At 39.2% G+C, this 19,051-nt stretch overlaps 1 protein-coding gene across 2 annotated transcripts in view; it reads right to left on the bottom strand.

The window, feature by feature from the left end:
- Positions 1 to 19,051, bottom strand: part of rrh (retinal pigment epithelium-derived rhodopsin homolog) — a 77,903-nt gene that overhangs the window by 30,647 nt on the left and 28,205 nt on the right. The window lies entirely within an intron of this gene.

Below are 19,051 nucleotides of genomic sequence, written 5' to 3' on the forward strand. Positions count from 1 at the left end.
AAATGTTAATAACTCAGCTTTGACAGCTTCAAACCATCTGAATCTTTCCTGGGACTTTAAAAGTCATGCAATAATACAGCTATGTGATAAACTTTCAAATCATTTACAGCGCCACCCAGTGGCGGACAAAAATCTCATTTTTTATACTTTTATGTACTGTGAAATGCCTGTTTGACTAAATGAACTAAAAAATGGTCAGAAAAGCTATGACACATTGGAACATTAAGGTTCTCAACTTTTATGACTTTTCATTAAAGGGCGTGGCCTCTATGCAAACTCAAAGTCTGATGTCTCCCCAAAACGGTGAAAGTTGCTGTAATTGGACCTAGATGATCTGATGTTTGCAAAACTTCATTTATGGGATGGGAGTCCAATGTGAAACACACCTACAAGCCTATTTTTTATTATAGTACGAGCGCCACCTAGTGGCAGCAAAAAATATAGCAAATCCTTAATGTTTTTATGTACTCTGCTGAGCCCCTTGAAGTGATATCCCTTAAATGTTTTCTGAAAAGCCAGTGGCCATGCCTTATGCCCTCCACAAATCAGTACGATGTTTCGACAGTGGGTGTGGCCTATATGGCATTGAAAGTCACAAAATTGGAACAATAAAAGCTGCAGTAACTCCACCCACATTGTCCCACCTTGTCTAAATTTTACATATTTGGTAAGAGTCCTGCACTGAAGTCATCTACAACTACTATTTCATTGTTCATAGTCCTTGTTCATACCCCGACCTGTTCATACCCCAACGTGCACAGGTCTGCGAGGGCCCTTTATAGCTGCTTGCAGCTCTAGTTATTAGGGCCCGAGCAGCTACCGCTGCGAGAGCCCTCTTGTTTTTCTCCAGATTATTATTCTTATTATTAGGGCCCGAGCAGCTACCGCTGCGAGAGCCCTCTTGTTTTTCTCCAGATTATTATTCTTATTATTATTATTATTATTATTATTATTATTATTATTATTATTTACTGTGCAGCGCTTTTCCATTTTTGAGGGCCTAAACATGCACGAAAAGTCACCAAAATTTGCACATTTGTCGGGCTCGGTGAAAAATTGGATATTTTTGTGTTTCCCAAAACAATGCAAAAAAAATGGCTCTGCAGCGCCACCTAAGGTCGAAAAAGTGCACCTGGTCCCGGCCCGTTTGACCTAGAGCTACGAAAAATTTTTGGCATATGTAGGACCTAGAGACCTACAAAAAAGTCAGCGCGAGCCATGTGCTCAGATGTACAGAAAAAGAGTTATGAATTTTTGAATGTGCATTTTTGGCCCATTTTTGCACGTTTGTAGGTCCCAAACTGCTCCTTGTTTCTCCTAAACGCTTTACTCAATCACCTTCAAATTTGCTGTGGTCCATATTCACACATAGGGGCACAAGTGTGCGAAATTTGGTGCAGATCCGCTGACATATATGATAGGGGCGTGGCTTCAAATAATGTGTTCAATTTTTCCTTCGCCAAGAGGGACAAAAACCTTAATAACTTTGATGTACTAGCTTAAAAAAATCTAAAACTTCATAGACACATGGAAACTTTTGTCTTTAACACCTTTAAAAAAAAGTTTTTTTAAATACCTACTAGCGCCGCCTAGTGGTTGATTAAAATGTCATTTTTTACACTCTCATGTATTGTGCTCAGTCTGTTTGAGTAAAACAAATGAAAATTGGTCAGAATATCAATAAGACATGGAATATTAAGGTTTTAAATTTTTACGACTTTTCGATAATGGGCGTAGTCTGCACGCCACCTCAAAGTCAGATGACTCGCCAAAACGAAAAAAGTGGCTGTAATTGGCCCCAAAATGGCCTTATGAGTGGAAAATAGCCTCTTACTCCCGGCCCATTTGACCTAGAGCTACAAAAATTTGTAGCCTTATGTAGGACCTCAAGCCCTACAAAAAAGTCAGCGTGAGCCATATGCTCAGATGTACAGAAAGAGAGTTATGAATTTTTGAATGTGCACCTTTGGCCCGTTTTTGCTCATTTGCAGGTCCCGAACTGCTCCTTTTTTCTCCCAAACGCTTGACCCGATCGACTTCAAATTTGCTGTGATGTTTTATCTGACTGTGAGGCACAATTGTTCAAATTTTCGTGACGATCCGCCAACAAATATGTTGGGGGCGGGGCTTCATATTAAGCCTTTGATGATTACTTTGCCACATGTGAAACAAACCTTTATAACTCAGCTTTCCAAGCTTGGAAAAATCTGAAACTTCACAGACACATAAAGACTCAAGCCCTTAACACATGTGTTTAAAAAAATCTTAAATTGCTTATAAGGCCATCTAGTGGCAAACAAAAATGTCAGTCTGATGTCTCGCCAAAACGAACAAAGTTGCTGTGTTTGGTCCCAGATGGTCTTATCTTGTCTAAACTTCATATATTTGATGGGTTTCCAATGCGGAATACACCTATCAACGTATTTTTTGTTATAGTGCGAGCGCCACCTAGTGGCAGCCAAAAATATAGCATTTTTTAAACGTTTTTATGTGTTTAGCTGAGCCCTTTGATGTAATATCGCTGAAATTAAGTCTGCAGAGCGTCTAGACAGCCCTGCTGACCTCCACCAAATTTTACGAAGTTTCGATAATGGTCGTGGTCTCTACGACCATTTTCATTCCGAAGCTTTATCTGTCCAGTAAAAGTTGCTGTAATTTGACCCAGATGATCTGATCTTCTCACAATTTCACACATTGGATGATAATATTCTCCTGAACATATCGACAAAAATATATTCCAGTTTAAAGCTAGCGCCACCTAGTGGCTGCAAAAAATGTCATTAGTCGAAAGATTACAGTCAATCCTGTTTGGTTTGACCTACAGCTATGAAACTTTGTAGGCAAATGAAGGACTGCAAGACCTACAAAAAAGTCAATAGAAGTGATGTGCTAAGATGTACAGAAAAATTGTTATGAATTTTTTTAATGTGCAGTTTTGTCCCATTCTTAGACATTAGCTGGTCTCAAACTAGTGCCTTTTTCTCTTAAACGATTCACCCCATTACCTTCAACTTTGGCATGAATCATTATCCAACTGAGGGGCACACATAGTCCAAATATCGTGAAGATCTCTTGACATAAAAGATGGGGGCGGAGCTTCAAATTATGTTTAATATTTCCTTCGCCAAGAGTGACAAAAATATTATTAACTCAGCTATGACAGCTTCAAACCATCTGAAACTTTCCTGGGCCTTTAAAAGTCATGCAATAATACAGCTATGTGATAAACTTTCAAATCATTTACAGCGCCACCCAGTGGCGGACAAAAATCTCATTTTTTATACTTTTATGTACTCTGAAATGCCTGTTTGACTAAATGAACTCAAAAATGGTCAGAAAAGCTATGACACATTGGAACATTAAGATTCTCAACTTATATGACTTTTCATTAAAGGGCGTGGCCTCTATGCAAACTCAAAGTCTGATGTCTCCCCAAAACGGTAAAAGTTGCTGTAATTGGACCTAGATGATCTGATGTTTGCAAAACTTCATATTTGGGATGGGAGTCCAATGTGAAACACACCTAGGAGCCTATTTTTATCATAGTACGAGCGCCACCTAATGGCAGCAAAAAATATAGCAAATCCTTAATGTTTTTATGTACTCTGCTGAGCCCCTTGAAGTGATATCCCTTAAATGTTTTCTGAAAAGCCAGTGGCCATGCCTTATGCCCTCCACAAATCAGTACGATGTTTCGACAGTGGCTGTGGCCTATATGGCATTGAAAGTCACAAAATTGGAACAATAAAAGCTGCAGTAACTCCACCCACATTGTCCCACCTTGTCTAAATTTTACATATTTGGTAAGAGTCCTGCACTGAAGTCATCTACAACTACTTTTTCATCGTTCATAGTCCTTGTTTATACCCCGACCTGTTCATACCCCAACGTGCACAGGTCTGCGAGGGCCCTTTATAGCTGCTTGCAGCTCTAGTTATTCTTATTATTAGGGCCCGAGCAGCTACCGCTGCGAGAGCCCTCTTGTTTTTCTCCAGATTATTATTCTTATTATTATTATTATTATTATTATTATTATTATTTACTGTGCAGCGCTTTTCCATTTTTGAGGGCCTAAACATGCACGAAAAGTCACCAAAATTTGCACATTTGTCGGGCCCGGTGAAAAATTGGATATTTTTGTGTTTCCCAAAACAATGCAAAAAAAATGGCTCTGCAGCGCCACCTAAGGTCGAAAAAGTGCACCTGGTCCCGGCCCGTTTGACCTAGAGCTACAAAAATTTTTAGGCATATGTAGGACCTAGAGACCTACAAAAAAGTCAGCGCGAGCCATGTGCTCAGATGTACAGAAAAAGAGTTATGATTTTTTGAATGTGCATTTTTGGCCCATTTTTGCACGTTTGCAGGTCCCAAACTGCTCCTTGTTTCTCCTAAACGCTTTACTCAATCGCCTTTAAATTTGCTGTGGTCCATATTCACACATAGGGGCACAAGTGGGCAAAATTTCGTGCAGATCCGCTGACATATATGATAGGGGCGTGGCTTCAAATTATGTGTTCAATTTTTCCTTCGCCAAGAGGGACACAAACCTTAATAACTTTGATGTACTAGCTTAAAAAAATCTAAAACTTCATAGACACATGGAAACTTATGTCTTTAACACCTTTAAAAAGAGTTTTTTTAATACCTACTTGCGCCGCCTAGTGGTTGATTAAAATGTCATTTTTTACACTTTCATGTATTGTTCTCAGTCTGTTTGAGTAAAACAAATGAAAATTGGTCAGAATATCATTAAGACATGGAATATTAAGGTTTTAAAATTTTACGACTTTTCGATAATGGGCGTAGTCTGCACGCCACCTCAAAGTCAGATGACTCGCCAAAACGAAAAAAGGGGCTGTAATTGGCCCCAAAATGGCCTTATGAGTGGAAAATAGCCTCTCACTCCCGGCCCGTTTGACCTAGAGCTCCAAAAATTTGTAGCCTTATGTAGGACCTCGAGCCCTACAAAAAAGTCAGCGCGAGCCATGTGCTCAGATGTACAGAAAGAGAGTTATGAATTTTTGAATGTGCACTTTTGGCCCGTTTTTGCTCATTTGCAGGTCCCGAACTGCTCCTTTTTTCTCCCAAACGCTTGACCCGATCGACTTCAAATTTGCTGTGATGTTTTATCTGACTGTGAGGCACAATTGTTCACATTTTTGTGATGATCCGCCATCAAATATGTTGGGGGCGGGGCTTTCTATTATGCCTTTGATGATTACTTTGCCACATGTGAAACAAACCTTTATAACTCAGCTTTACAAGCTTAGAAAAATCTGAAACTTCACATACACATGAAGACTTAAGCCCTTAACACAAGTGTTTAAAAAAATCTTCAATTGCTTATAAGGCCATCTAGTGGCAAACAAAAATGTCAGTCTGATGTCTTGCCAAAACGAACAAAGTTGCTGTGTTTGGTCCCAGATGGTCTTATCTTTTCTAAACTTCATATATTTGATGGGTTTCCAATGCGGAATACACCTATCAACGTATTTTTTGTTATAGTGCGAGCGCCACCTAGTGGCGGCCAAAAATATAGCATTTTTTAAACGTTTTTATGTGTTTAGCTGAGCCCTTTGAAGTAATATCGCTGAAATTAAGTCTGAAAAGCCTCTAGATAGCCTTGCTGACCTCCACCAAATTTTACGAAGTTTCGATAACGGGCGTGGCCTCTATGACCATTTTCATTCCCAAGCTTTATCTGTCCAGTAAAAGTTGCTGTAATTTGACCCAGATGATCTGATCTTCTCACAATTTCACACATTGGATAAAAATATTCCCCTGAACATATTGACAAAAATATATTCCAGTTTAAAGCTAGCGCCACCTAGTGGCTGCAAAAAATGTCATTAGTCGAAAGATTACAGTCAATCCTGTTTGGTTTGACCTACAGCTATGAAACTTTGTAGGCAAATGAAGGACTGTAAGTCCTACAAAAAAGTCAATAGAAGTGATGTGCTAGGATGTACAGAAAAATTGTTATGAATTTTTTTAATGTGCAGTTTTGTCCCATTCTTAGACATTAGCTGGTCTCAAACTAGTGCCTTTTTCTCTTAAACGATTCACCCCATTACCTTCAACTTTGGCATGAATCATTATCCAACTGAGGGGCACACATAGTCCAAATATCGTGAAGATCTCTTGACAGAAAAGATGGGGGCGGAGCTTCAAATTATGTTTAATACTTCCTTCGCCAAGAGTGACAAAAATATTAATAACTCAGCTATGACAGCTTCAAACCATCTGAAACTTTCCTGGGACTTTAAAAGTCATGCAATAATACAGCTATGTGATAAACTTTCAAATCATTTACAGCGCCACCCAGTGGCGGACAAAAGTCTCATTTTTTATACTTTTATGTACTGTGAAATGCCTGTTTGACGAAATGAACTCAAAAATGGTCGGAAAAGCTATGACACATTGGAACATTAAGGTTCTCAACTTTTATGACTTTTCAATAAAGGGCGTGGCCTCTATGCCAACTCAAAATCCGATGTCTCGCCAAAACGATAAAAGGTGCTAAAATTGGACCTAGATGATCTGATATTTTTAAAACTTCGTATATGGGATGGGAGTCCAATGTGAAACACACCTACAAGCCTATTTTTTATCATAGTACGAGCGCCACCTAGTGGCAGCAAAAAATATAGCAAATCCTTAATGTTTTTATGTACTCTGCTGAGCCCCTTGAAGTGATATCCCTTAAATGTTTTCTGAAAAGCCAGTGGCCACGCCTTATGCCCTCCACAAATCAGTACGATGTTTCGACAGTGGGTGTGGCCTATATGGCATTGAAAGTCACAAAATTGGAACAATAAAAGCTGCAGTAACTCCACCCACATTGTCCCACCTTGTCTAAATTTTACATATTTGGTAAGAGTCCTGCACTGAAAACATCTACAACTACTATTTCATTGTTCATAGTCCTTGTTCATACCCCGACCTGTTCATACCCCAACGTGCACAGGTCTGCGAGGGCCCTTTATAGCTGCTTGCAGCTCTAGTTATTAGGGCCCGAGCAGCTACCGCTGCGAGAGCCCTCTTGTTTTTCACCGGATTATTATTATTATTATTATTATTATTATTATTATTATTATTATTATTATTATTATTTACTGTGCAGCGCTTTTCCATTTTTGAGGGCCTAAACATGCACGAAAAGTCACCAAAATTTGCACATTTGTCGGGCCCGGTGAAAAATTGGATATTTTTGTGTTTCTCAAAAGAATGCAAAAAAAATTGCTCTGCAGCGCCACCTAAGGTTGAAAAAGTGCACCTGGTCCCGGCCCGTTTGACCTAGAGCTACGAAAATTTTTAGGCATATGTAGGACCTAGAGACCTACAAAAAAGTCAGCGCGAGCCATGTGCTCAGATGTACAGAAAAAGAGTTATGAATTTTTGAATGTGCATTTTTGGCCCATTTTTGCACGTTTGCAGGTCCCAAACTGCTCCTTGTTACTCCTAAACGCTTTACTCAATCGCCTTCAAATTTGCTGTGGTTCATATTCACACATAGGGGCACAAGTGGGCTAAATTTGGTGCAGATCCGCTGACATATATGATAGGGGCGTGGCTTCAAATTATGTGTTCAATTTTTCCTTCGCCAAGAGGGACAAAAAGCTTAATAACTTTGATGTACTAGCTTAAAAAAATCTAAAACTTCATAGACACATGGAAACTTATGTCTTTAACACCTTTAAAAAAAGTTTTTTTAAATACCTACTAGCGCCGCCTAGTGGTTGATTAAAATGTCATTTTTTACACTTTCATGTATTGTGCTCAGTCTGTTTGAGTAAAACAAGTGAAAATTGGTCAGAATATCATTAAGACATGGAATATCAAGATTTTAAAATTTTATGACTTTTCGATAATGGGCGTGGTCTGCACGCCACTTCAAAGTCAGATGACTCGCCAAAACGAAAAAAGTGGCTGTAATTGGCCCCAAAATGGCCTTATGAGTGGAAAATAGCCTCTCACTCCCGGCCCGTTTGACCTAGAGCTCCAAAAATTTGTAGTCTTATGTAGGACCTCGAGCCCTACAAAAAAGTCAGCGCGAGCCATATGCTCAGATGTACAGAAAGAGAGTTATGAATTTTTGAATGTGCACTTTTGGCCCGTTTTTGCTCATTTGCAGGTCCCGAACTGCTCCTTTTTTCTCCCAAACGCTTGACCCGATCGACTTCAAATTTGCTGTGATGTTTTATCTGACTGTGAGGAAAAATTGTTCAAATTTTCGTGACAATCCGCAATCAAATATGTTAAGGGCGGGGCTTCATATTATGCCCTTGATGTTTACTTTGCCACATGTGAAACAAACCTTTATAACTCAGCTTTCTAAGCTTGGAAAAATCTGAAACTTCACAGACACATGAATACTCAAGCCCTTAACACATGTTTTAAAAAAAATCTTCAATTGCTTATAAAGCCACCTAGTGGCAAACAAAAATGTCAGTCTGATGTCTCGCCAAAACGAAAAAAGTTGCTGTGTTTGGTCCCAGATGGTCTTATCTTTTCTAAACTTCATATATTTAATGAGTTTCCAATGCGGAATACACCTATCAACGTATTTTTTGTTATAGTGCGAGTGCCACCTAGTGGCAGCCAAAAATATAGCATTTTTTAAACGTTTTTATGTGTTTAGCTGAGCCCTTTGAAGTAATATCGCTGAAATTAAGTCTGAAAAGCCTCTAGACAGCCTTGCTGACCTCCACCAAATTTTACAAAGTTTCCATAATGGGCGTGGCCTCTACGACCATTTTCATTCCGAAGCTTTATCTGTCCAGTAAAAGTTGCTGTAATTTGACCCAGATGATCTGATCTTCTCACAATTTCACACATTGGATGAAAATATTCTCCTGAACATATCGACAAAAATACATTCCAGTTTAAAGCTAGCGCCACCTAGTGGCTGCAAAAAATGTCATTAGTCGAAAGATTACAGTCAATCCTGTTTGGTTTGACCTACAGCTATGAAACTTTGTAGGCAAATGAAGGACTGCAAGACCTACAAAAAAGTCAATAGAAGTGATGTGCTAGGATGTAGAGAAAAATTGTTATGAATTTTTTCAATGTGCAGTTTTGTCCCATTGTTAGACGTTAGCTGGTCTCAAACTAGTGTCTTTTTCTCTTAAACGATTCACCCCATTACCTTCAACTTTGGCATGAATCATTATCCAACTGAGGGGCACACATAGGCCAAATATCGTGAAGATCTCTTGCCATAAAAGATGCGGGCCGAGCTTCAAATTATGTTTAATACTTCCTTTGCCAAGAGTGACAAAAATCTTAATAACTCAGCTATGACAGCTTCAAACCATCTGAAACTTTCCTAGCCCTTTAAAAGTAATGCAATAATTTAGCTATGTGATAAACTTTCAAATCATTTACAGCGCCACCCAGTGGCGGACAAAAATCTCATTTTTTATACTTTTATGTACTGTGAAATGCCTGTTTGACTAAATGAACTACAAAATGGTCAGAAAAGCTATGACACATTGGAACATTAAGGTTCTCAACTTTTATGACTTTTCAATAAAGGGCGTTGCCTCTATGCCAACTCAAAATCCCATGTCTCGCGAAAACGGTAAAAGTTGCGGTAATTGCACCTAGACGATCTGGTATTTTTTAAACTTCGTATATAGGATGGGAGTCCAATGTGAAACACACCTACAAGTCTGATTTTTATCATAGTACGAGCGCCACCTAGTGGCAGCAAAAAATATAGCAAATCCTTAATATTTTTATGTACTCTGCTGAGCCCCTTGAAGTGATATCCCTTAAATGTTTTCTGAAAAGCCAGTGGCCATGCCTTATGCCCTCCACAAATCACTACGATGTTTCGACAGTGGGTGTGGCCTATATGGCATTGAAAGTCACAAAATTGGAACAATAAAAGCTGCAGTTACTCCACCCACATTGTCCCACCTTGTCTAAATTTTACATATTTGGTAAGAGTCCTGCACTGAAGGGATCTACAACTAATTTTTCATCATTCATAGTCCTTGTTCATACCCCGACCTGTTCATACCCCAACGTGCACAGGTCTGCGAGGGCCCTTTATAGCTGCTTGCAGCTCTAGTTATTATTATTATTATTATTATTATTATTTACTGTGCAGCGCTTTTCCATTTTTGAGGGCCTAAACATGCACGAAAAGTCACCAAAATTTGCACATTTGTCGAGCCCGGTGAAAAATTGGATATTTTTGTGTTTCCCAAAACAATGCAAAAAAAATGGCTCTGCAGCGCCACCTAAGGTCGAAAAAGTGCACCTGGTCCCGGCCCGTTTGACCTAGAGCTACGAAAATTTTTAGCCATATGTAGGACCTAGAGACCTACAAAAAAGTCAGCGCGAGCCATGTGCTCAGATGTACAGAAAAAGAGTTATGAATTTTTGAATGTGCATTTTTGGCCCATTTTTGCACGTTTGCAGGTCCCAAACTGCTCCTTGTTTCTCCCAAACGCATTACTCAATCGCCTTCAAATTTGCTGTGGTCCATATTCACACATAGGGGCACAAGTGGGCAAAATTTGGTGCAGATCCGCTGACATATATGATAGGGGCGTGGCTTCAAATTATGTGTTCAATTTTTCCTTCGCCAAGAGTGACAAAAACCTTAATAACTTTGATGTACTAGCTTAAAAAAATCTAAAACTTCATAGACACATGGAAACTTATGTCTTTAACACCTTTAAAAAAAGTTTTTTTAAATACCTACTAGCGCCGCCTAGTGGTTGATTAAAATGTCATTTTTTACACTTTCATGTATTGTGCTCAGTCTGTTGGAGTAAAACAAATGAAAATTGGTCAGAATATCATTAAGACATGGAATATTAAGGTTTTAAAATTTTACGACTTTTCGATAATGGGCGTAGTCTGCACGCCACCTCAAAGTCAGATGACTCGCCAAAACGAAAAAAGTGGCTGTAATTGGCCCCAAAATGGCCTTATGAGTGGAAAATAGCCTCTCACTCCCGGCCCGTTTGACCTAGAGCTCCAAAAATTTGTAGCCTTATGTAGGACCTCGAGCCCTACAAAAAAGTCAGCGCGAGCCCTATGCTCAAATGTACAGAAAGAGAGTTATGAATTTTTGAATGTGCACCTTTAGCCCGTTTTTGCTCATTTGCAGGTCCCGAACTGCTCCTTTTTTCTCCCAAACGCTTGACCCGATCGACTTCAAATTTGCTGTGATGTTTTATCTGACTGTCAGGCACAATTGTTCAAATTTTTGTGATGATCCGCCATCAAATATGTTGGGGGCGGGGCTTTATATTATGCCTTTGATGATTACTTTGCCACATGTGAAACAAACCTTTATAACTCAGCTTTACAAGCTTAGAAAAATCTGAAACTTCACAGACACATGGAGACTCAAGCCCTTAACACAAGTGTTTAAAAAAATATTCAATTGCTTATAAGGCCATCTAGTGGCAAACAAAAATGTCAGTCTGATGTCTCGCCAAAACTAACAAAGTTGCTGTGTTTGGTCCCAGATGGTCTTATCTTTTCTAAACTTCATATATTTGATGGGTTTCCAATGCGGAATACACCTAACAACGTATTTTTTGTTATAGTGCGAGCGCCCCCTAGTGGCAGCCAAAAATAGAGCATTTTTTAAACGTTTTTATGTGTTTAGCTGAGCCCTTTGATGTAATATCGCTGAAATTAGGTCTGAAAAGCCTCTAGACAGCCCTGCTGACCTCCACCAAATTTTACGAACTTTCGATAATGGCCGTGGTCTCTACGACTATTTTCATTCCGAAGCTTTATCTGTCCAGTAAAAGTTGCTGTAATTTGACCCAGATGATCTGATCTTCTCACAATTTCACACATTGGATGAAAATATTCTCCTGAACATATCGACAAAAATATATTCCAGTTTAAAGCTAGCGCCACCTAGTGGCTGCAAAAAATGTCATTAGTTGCAAGATTACAGTCAATCCTGTTTGGTTTGAACTACAGCTATGAAACTTTGTATGCAAATGAAGGACTGGAAGACCTACAAAAAAGTCAATAGAAGTGATGTGCTAGAATGTACAGAAAAATTGTTATGAATTTTTTTAATGTGCAGTTTTGTCCCATTCTTAGACATTAGCTGGTCTCAAACTAGTGCCTTTTTCTCTTAAACGATTCACCCCATTACCTTCAAATTTGGCATGAATCATTATCCAACTGAGGGGCACACATAGTCCAAATATCGTGAAGATATCTTGACAGAAAAGATGGGGGCGGAGCTTCAAATTATGTTTAATACTTCCTTCGCCAAGGTTGACAAAAATATTAATAACTCAGCTATGACAGCGTCAAACCATCTGAAACTTTCCTGGGACTTTAAAAGTCATGCAATAATACAGCTATGTGATAAACTTTCAAATCATTTACAGCGCCACCCAGTGGCGGACAAAAATCTCATTTTTTATACTTTTATGTACTGTGAAATGCCTGTTTGACTAAATGAACTCAAAAATGGTCAGAAAATCTATGACACATTGGAACATTAAGGTTCTCAACTTTTATGACTTTTCATTAAAGGGTGTGGCCTCTATGCAAACTCAAAGTCTGATGTCTCGCAAAAACGGTCAAAGTTGCTGTAATTGGACCTAGATGATCTGATGTTTGCAAAACTTCATATATGGGATGGGAGTCCAATGTCAAACACACCTACAAGCCTATTTTTTATCATAGTACGAGCGCCACCTAGTGGCAGCAAAAAATATAGCAAATCCTTAATGTTTTTATGTACTCTGCTGAGCCCCTTGAAGTGATATCCCTTAAATGTTTTCTGAAAAGCCAGTGGCCATGCCTTATGCCCCCCACAAATCAGTACAATGTTTCGACAGTGGGTGTGGCCTATATGGCATTGAAAGTCACAAAATTGGAACAATGAAAGCTGCAGTAACTCCACACACATTGTCCCACCTTGTCTAAATTTTACATATTTGGTAATAGTCCTGCACTGAAGTGATCTACAACTAATTTTTCATCATTCATAGTCCTTGTTCATACCCCGACCTGTGCATACCCCAACGTGCACAGGTCTGCGAGGGCCCTTTATAGCTGCTTGCAGCTCTAGTTATTATTATTATTTACTGTGCAGCGCTTTTCCATTTTTGAGGGCCTAAACATGCACGAAAAGTCACCAAAATTTGCACATTTGTCGGGCCCGGTTAAAAATTGGATAATTTTGTGTTTCCCAAAACAATGCAAAAAAAATGGCTCTGCAGCGCCACCTAAGGTTGAAAAAGTGCACCTGGTCCCGGCCCGTTTGACTTAGAGCTACGAAAATTTTTAGGCATATGTAGGACCTAGAGACCTACAAAAAAGTCAGCGCGAGCCATGTGCTCAGATGTACAGAAAAAGAGTTATGAATTTTTGAATGTGCATTTTTGGCCCATTTTTGCACGTTTGCAGGTCCCAAACTGCTCCTTGTTTCTCCTAAACGCTTTACTCAATCACCTTCAAATTTGCTGTGGTCAATATTCACACATAGGGGCACAAGTGGGCAAAATTTGGTGCAGATCCGCTGACATATATGATAGGGGCGTGGCTTCAAATTATGTGTTCAATTTTTCCTTCGCCAAGAAGGACAAAAACCTTAATAACTTTGTTGTACTAGCTTAAAAAAATCTAAAACTTCATAGATACATGGAAACTTATGTCTTTAACACCTTTGAAAAAAGGTTTTTTAAATACCTACTAGCGCCGCCTAGTGGTTGATTACAATGTCATTTTTTACACTTTCATGTATTGTGCTCAGTCTATTTGAGTAAAACAAATGAAAATTGGTCAGATTATCATTAAGACATGGAATATTAAGGTTTTAAAATTTTACGACTTTTCGATAATGGGCGTAGTCTGCACGCCACCTCAAAGTCAGATGACTCGCCAAAACGAAAAAAGTGGCTGTAATTGGCCCCAAAATGGCCTTATGAGTGGAAAATAGCCTCTCACTCCCGGCCCGTTTGACCTAGAGCTACAAAAATTTGTAGCCTTATGTAGGACCTCGAGCCCTACAAAAAAGTCAGCGCGAGCCATGTGCTCAGATGTACAGAAAGAGAGTTATGAATTTTTGAATGTGCACTTTTGGCCCGTTTTTGCTCATTTGCAGGTCCCGAACTGCTCCTTTTTTCTCCCAAACGCTTGACTCGATCGACTTCAAATTTGCTGTGATGTTTTATCTGACTCTGAGGCACAAATGTTCAAATTTTTGTGATGATCCGCCATCAAATATGTTGGGGGCGGGGCTTCATAGTATGCCTTTGATGATTACTTTGCCACATGTGAAACAAACCTTTATAACTCAGCTTTACAAGCTTAGAAATATCTGAAACTTCACATACACATGAAGACTTAAGCCCTTAACACATGTGTTTAAAAAAATCTTAAATTGCTTATAAGGCCACCTAGTTGCAAACAAATATGTCAGTCTGATTTCTCGCGAAAACGAACAAAGTTGCTGTATTTGGACCCAGATGGTCTTATCTTTTCTAAACTTCATATATTTGATGGGTTTCCAATGCGGAATACACCTATCAATGTATTTTTTGTTATAGTGCGAGCGCCACCTAGTGGCAGCCAAAAATATAACATTTTTTAAACGTTTTTAAGTGTTTACCAAATAATAATCCCAAATAATAATCTGGAGAAAAACAAGAGGGCTCTCGCAGCGGTAGCTGCTCGGGCCCTAATAAGAACTAGAGCTGCAAGCAGCTATAAAGGGCCCTCGCAGACCTGTGCACGTTGAGGTATGAACAGGTCGGGGTATGAACAAGGACTATGAACGATGAAATAGTAGTTGTATATCACTTCATTGCAGGACTCTTTCCAAATATGTAAAATTTAGACAAGGTGGGACAATGTGGGTGGAGTTACTGCAGCTTTTATTGTTCCAATTTTGTGACTTTCAATGCCATATAGGCCACAGCCACTGTCGAAACATCGTACTGATTTGTGGAGGGCATAAGGCATGGCCACTGGCTTTTCAGAAAACATTTAAGGGATATCACTTCAAGGGGCTTAATTTCAGCGATATTACATCAAAGGGCTCAGCTAAACACATAAAAACGTTTAAAAAATGCTAAATTTTTGGCTGCCACTAGGTGGCGCTCGCACTATAACAAAAAACACGTTGATAGGTGTATTCCGCATTGGAAACCCATCAAATATATGAAGTTTAGAAAAGATAAGACCATCTGGGACCAAACACAGCAACTTTGTTCGTTTTGGCGAGACATCAGACTGACATTTTTGTTTGCCACTAGATGGCCTTATAAGCAATTGAAGATTTTTTTAAACACTTGTGTTAAGGGCTTAAGTCTTCATGTGTATGTGAAGTTTCAGATTTTTCCAAGCTTGTAAACCTGAGTTATAAAGGTTTGTTTCACATGTGGCAAAGTAATCATCAAAGGCATAATATAAAGCCCCGCCCCCAACATATTTGTTGGCGGATCGTCACAAAAATTTGAACAATTGTGCCTCACAGTCAGATAAAACATCACAGCAAATTTGAAGGCGATCGGGTCAAGCGTTTGGGAGAAAAAAGGAGCAGTTCGGGACCTGCAAATGAGCAAAAACGGGCCAAAAGTGCACATTCAAAAATTCATAACTCTCTTTCTGTACATCTGAGCATATGGCTCGCGCTGACTTTTTTGTAGGGCTCGAGGTCCTACATAAGGCTACAAATTTTTGGAGCTCTAGGTCAAACGGGCCGGGAGTGAGAGGCTATTTTCCACTCATAAAGCCATTTTGGGGCCAATTACAGCCACTTTTTTCGTTTTGGCGAGTCATCTGACTTTGAGGTGGCGTGCAGACTACGCCCATTATCGAAATGTCGTAAAATTTTAAAACCTTAATATTCCATGTCTTAATGATATTCTGACCAATTTTCACTTGTTTTACTCAAACAGACTGAGCACAATACATGAAAGTGTAAAAAATAACATTTTAATCAACCACTAGGCGGAGGTAGTAGGTATTTAAAAAAACTTTTTTCAAAGGTGTTAAAGACATAAGTTTCCATGTGTCTATGAAGTTTTAAATTTTTTTAAGCTAGTACAACAAAGTTATTAAGGTTTATGTCACTCTTGGCGAAGGAAAAATTGAACACATAATTTGAAGCCACGCCCCTATCATATATGTCAGCGGATCTGCACCAAATTTTGCCCACTTGTGCCCCTATGTGTGAATATGGACCACAGCAAATTTGAAGGTGATTGAGTAAAGCGTTTAGGAGAAACAAGGAGCAGTTTGGGACCTGCAAACGTGCAAAAATGGGCCAAAAATGCACATTCAAAAATTCATAACTCTTTTTCTGTACATCTGAGCACATGGCTCGCGCTGACTTTTTTGTAGGTCTCTAGGTCCTACATATGGCTAAAAATTTTCGTAGCTCTAGGTCAAACGGGCCGGGACCAGGTGCACTTTTTCAACCTTAGGTGGCGCTGCAGAGACATTTTTTTTGCATTGTTTTGGGAAACAGAAAAATATCCAATTTTTCACCGGGCCCGACAAATGTGCAAATTTTGGTGACTTTTCGTGCATGTTTAGGCCCTCAAAATTGGAAAAGCGCTGCACAGTAAATAATAATAATAACTAGAGCTGCAAGCAGCTATAAAGGGCCCTCGCAGACCTGTGCACGTTGGGGTATGAACAGGTCGGGGTATGAACAAGGACTATGAACAATGAAATAGTAGTTGTAGATGACTTCAGTGCAGGACTCTTACCAAATATGTAAAATTTAGACAAGGTGGGACAATGTGGGTGGAGTTACTGCAGCTTTTATTGTTCCAATTTTGTGACTTTCAATGCCATATAGGCCACACCCACTGTCGAAACATCGTACTGATTTGTGGAGGGCATAAGGCATGGCCACTGGCTTTTCAGAAAACATTTAAGGGATATCACTTCAAGGGGCTCAGCAGAGTACATAAAAACATTAAGGATTTGCTATATTTTTTGCTGCCACTAGGTGGCGCTCGTACTATGACAAAAAATAGGCTTGTAGGTGTGTTTCACATTGGACTCCCATCCCATATATGAAGTTTTGCAAACATCAGATCATCTAGGTCCAATTACAGCAACTTTCACCGTTTTGGGGAGACATCAGACTTTGAGTTTGCATAGAGGCCACGCCCTTTAATGAAAAGTCATAAAAGTTGAGAACCTTAATGTTCCAATGTGTCATAGCTTTTCTGACCATTTTTTAGTTCATTTAGTCAAACAGGCATTTCACAGTACATAAAAGTATAAAAAATGAGATTTTTGTCCGCCACTGGGTGGCGCTGTAAATGATTTGAAAGTTTATCACATAGCTGTATTATTGCATGACTTTTAAAGTCCCAGGAAAGTTTCAGATGGTTTGAAGCTGTCATAGCTGAGTTATTAACATTTTTGTCACTCTTGGCGAAGGAAGTAATAAACAAAATTTGAAGCTCCGCCCCCATCTTTTCTGTCAAGAGATCTTCACGATATTTGGACTATGTGTGCCCCTCAGTTGGATAATGATTCATGCCAAAGTTGAAGGTAATGGGGTGAATCGTTTAAGAGAAAAAGGCACTAGTTTGAGACCAGCTAATGTCTAAGAATGGGACAAAACTGCACATTAAAAAAAGTCAGAACAATTTTTCTGTACATCCTAGCACATCACTTCTATTGACTTTTTTGTAGGTCTTGCAGTCCTTCATTTGCCTACAAAGTTTCATAGCTGTAGGTCAAACCAAACAGGATTGACTGTAATCTTTCGACTAATGACATTTTTTGCAGCCACTAGGTGGCGCTAGCTTTAAACTGGAATATATTTTTGTCGATATGTTCAGGAGAATATTTTCATCCAATGTGTGAAATTGTGAGAAGGTCAGATCATCTGGGTCAAATTACAGCAACTTTTACTGGACAGATAAAGCTTCGGAATGAAAATGGTCGTAGAGGCCACGCCCATTATCGAAACTTCGTAAAATTTGGTGGAGGTCAGCAGGGCTGTCTAGAGGCTTTTCAGACCTAATTTCAGCGATATTACATCAAAGGGCTCAGCTAAACACATAAAAACGTTTAAAAAATGCTCTATTTTTGGCTGCCACTAGGGGGCGCTCGCACTATAACAAAAAATACGTTGTTAGGTGTATTCCGCATTGGAAACCCATCAAATATATGAAGTTTAGAAAAGATAAGACCATCTGGGACCAAACACAGCAACTTTGTTAGTTTTGGCGAGACATCAGACTGACATTTTTGTTTGCCACTAGATGGCCTTATAAGCAATTGAATATTTTTTTAAACACTTGTGTTAAGGGCTTGAGTCTCCATGTGTCTGTGAAGTTTCAGATTTTTCTAAGCTTGTAAAGCTGAGTTATAAAGGTTTGTTTCACATGTGGCAAAGTAATCATCAAAGGCATAATATAAAGCCCCGCCCCCAACATATTTGATGGCGGATCATCACAAAAATTTGAACAATTGTGCCTGACAGTCAGATAAAACATCACAGCAAATTTGAAGTCGATCGGGTCAAGCGTTTGGGAGAAAAAAGGAGCAGTTCGGGACCTGCAAATGAGCAAAAACGGGCTAAAGGTGCACATTCAAAAATTCATAACTCTCTTTCTGTACATTTGAGCATAGGGCTCGCGCTGACTTTTTTGTAGGGCTCGAGGTCCTACATAAGGCTACAAATTTTTGGAGCTCTAGGTCAAACGGGCCGGGAGTGAGAGGCTATTTTCCACTCATAAGGCCATTTTGGGGCCAATTACAGCCACTTTTTTCGTTTTGGCGAGTCATCTGACTTTGAGGTGGCGTGCAGACTACGCCCATTATCGAAAAGTCGTAAAATTTTAAAACCTTAATATTCCATGTCTTAATGATATTCTGACCAATTTTCATTTGTTTTACTCCAACAGACTGAGCACAATACATGAAAGTGTAAAAAATGACATTTTAATCAACCACTAGGCGGCGCTAGTAGGTATTTAAAAAAACTTTTTTTAAAGGTGTTAAAGACATAAGTTTCCATGTGTCTATGAAGTTTTAGATTTTTTTAAGCTAGTACATCAAAGTTATTAAGGTT

This window comes from Hippichthys cyanospilos, chromosome 14 (assembly GCF_059441005.1).
Source record: "Hippichthys cyanospilos isolate Australia breed blue-spotted pipefish chromosome 14, RoL_Hcya_1.0, whole genome shotgun sequence".
In the NCBI taxonomy this organism is placed as follows: Eukaryota; Metazoa; Chordata; class Actinopteri; order Syngnathiformes; family Syngnathidae; genus Hippichthys; species Hippichthys cyanospilos.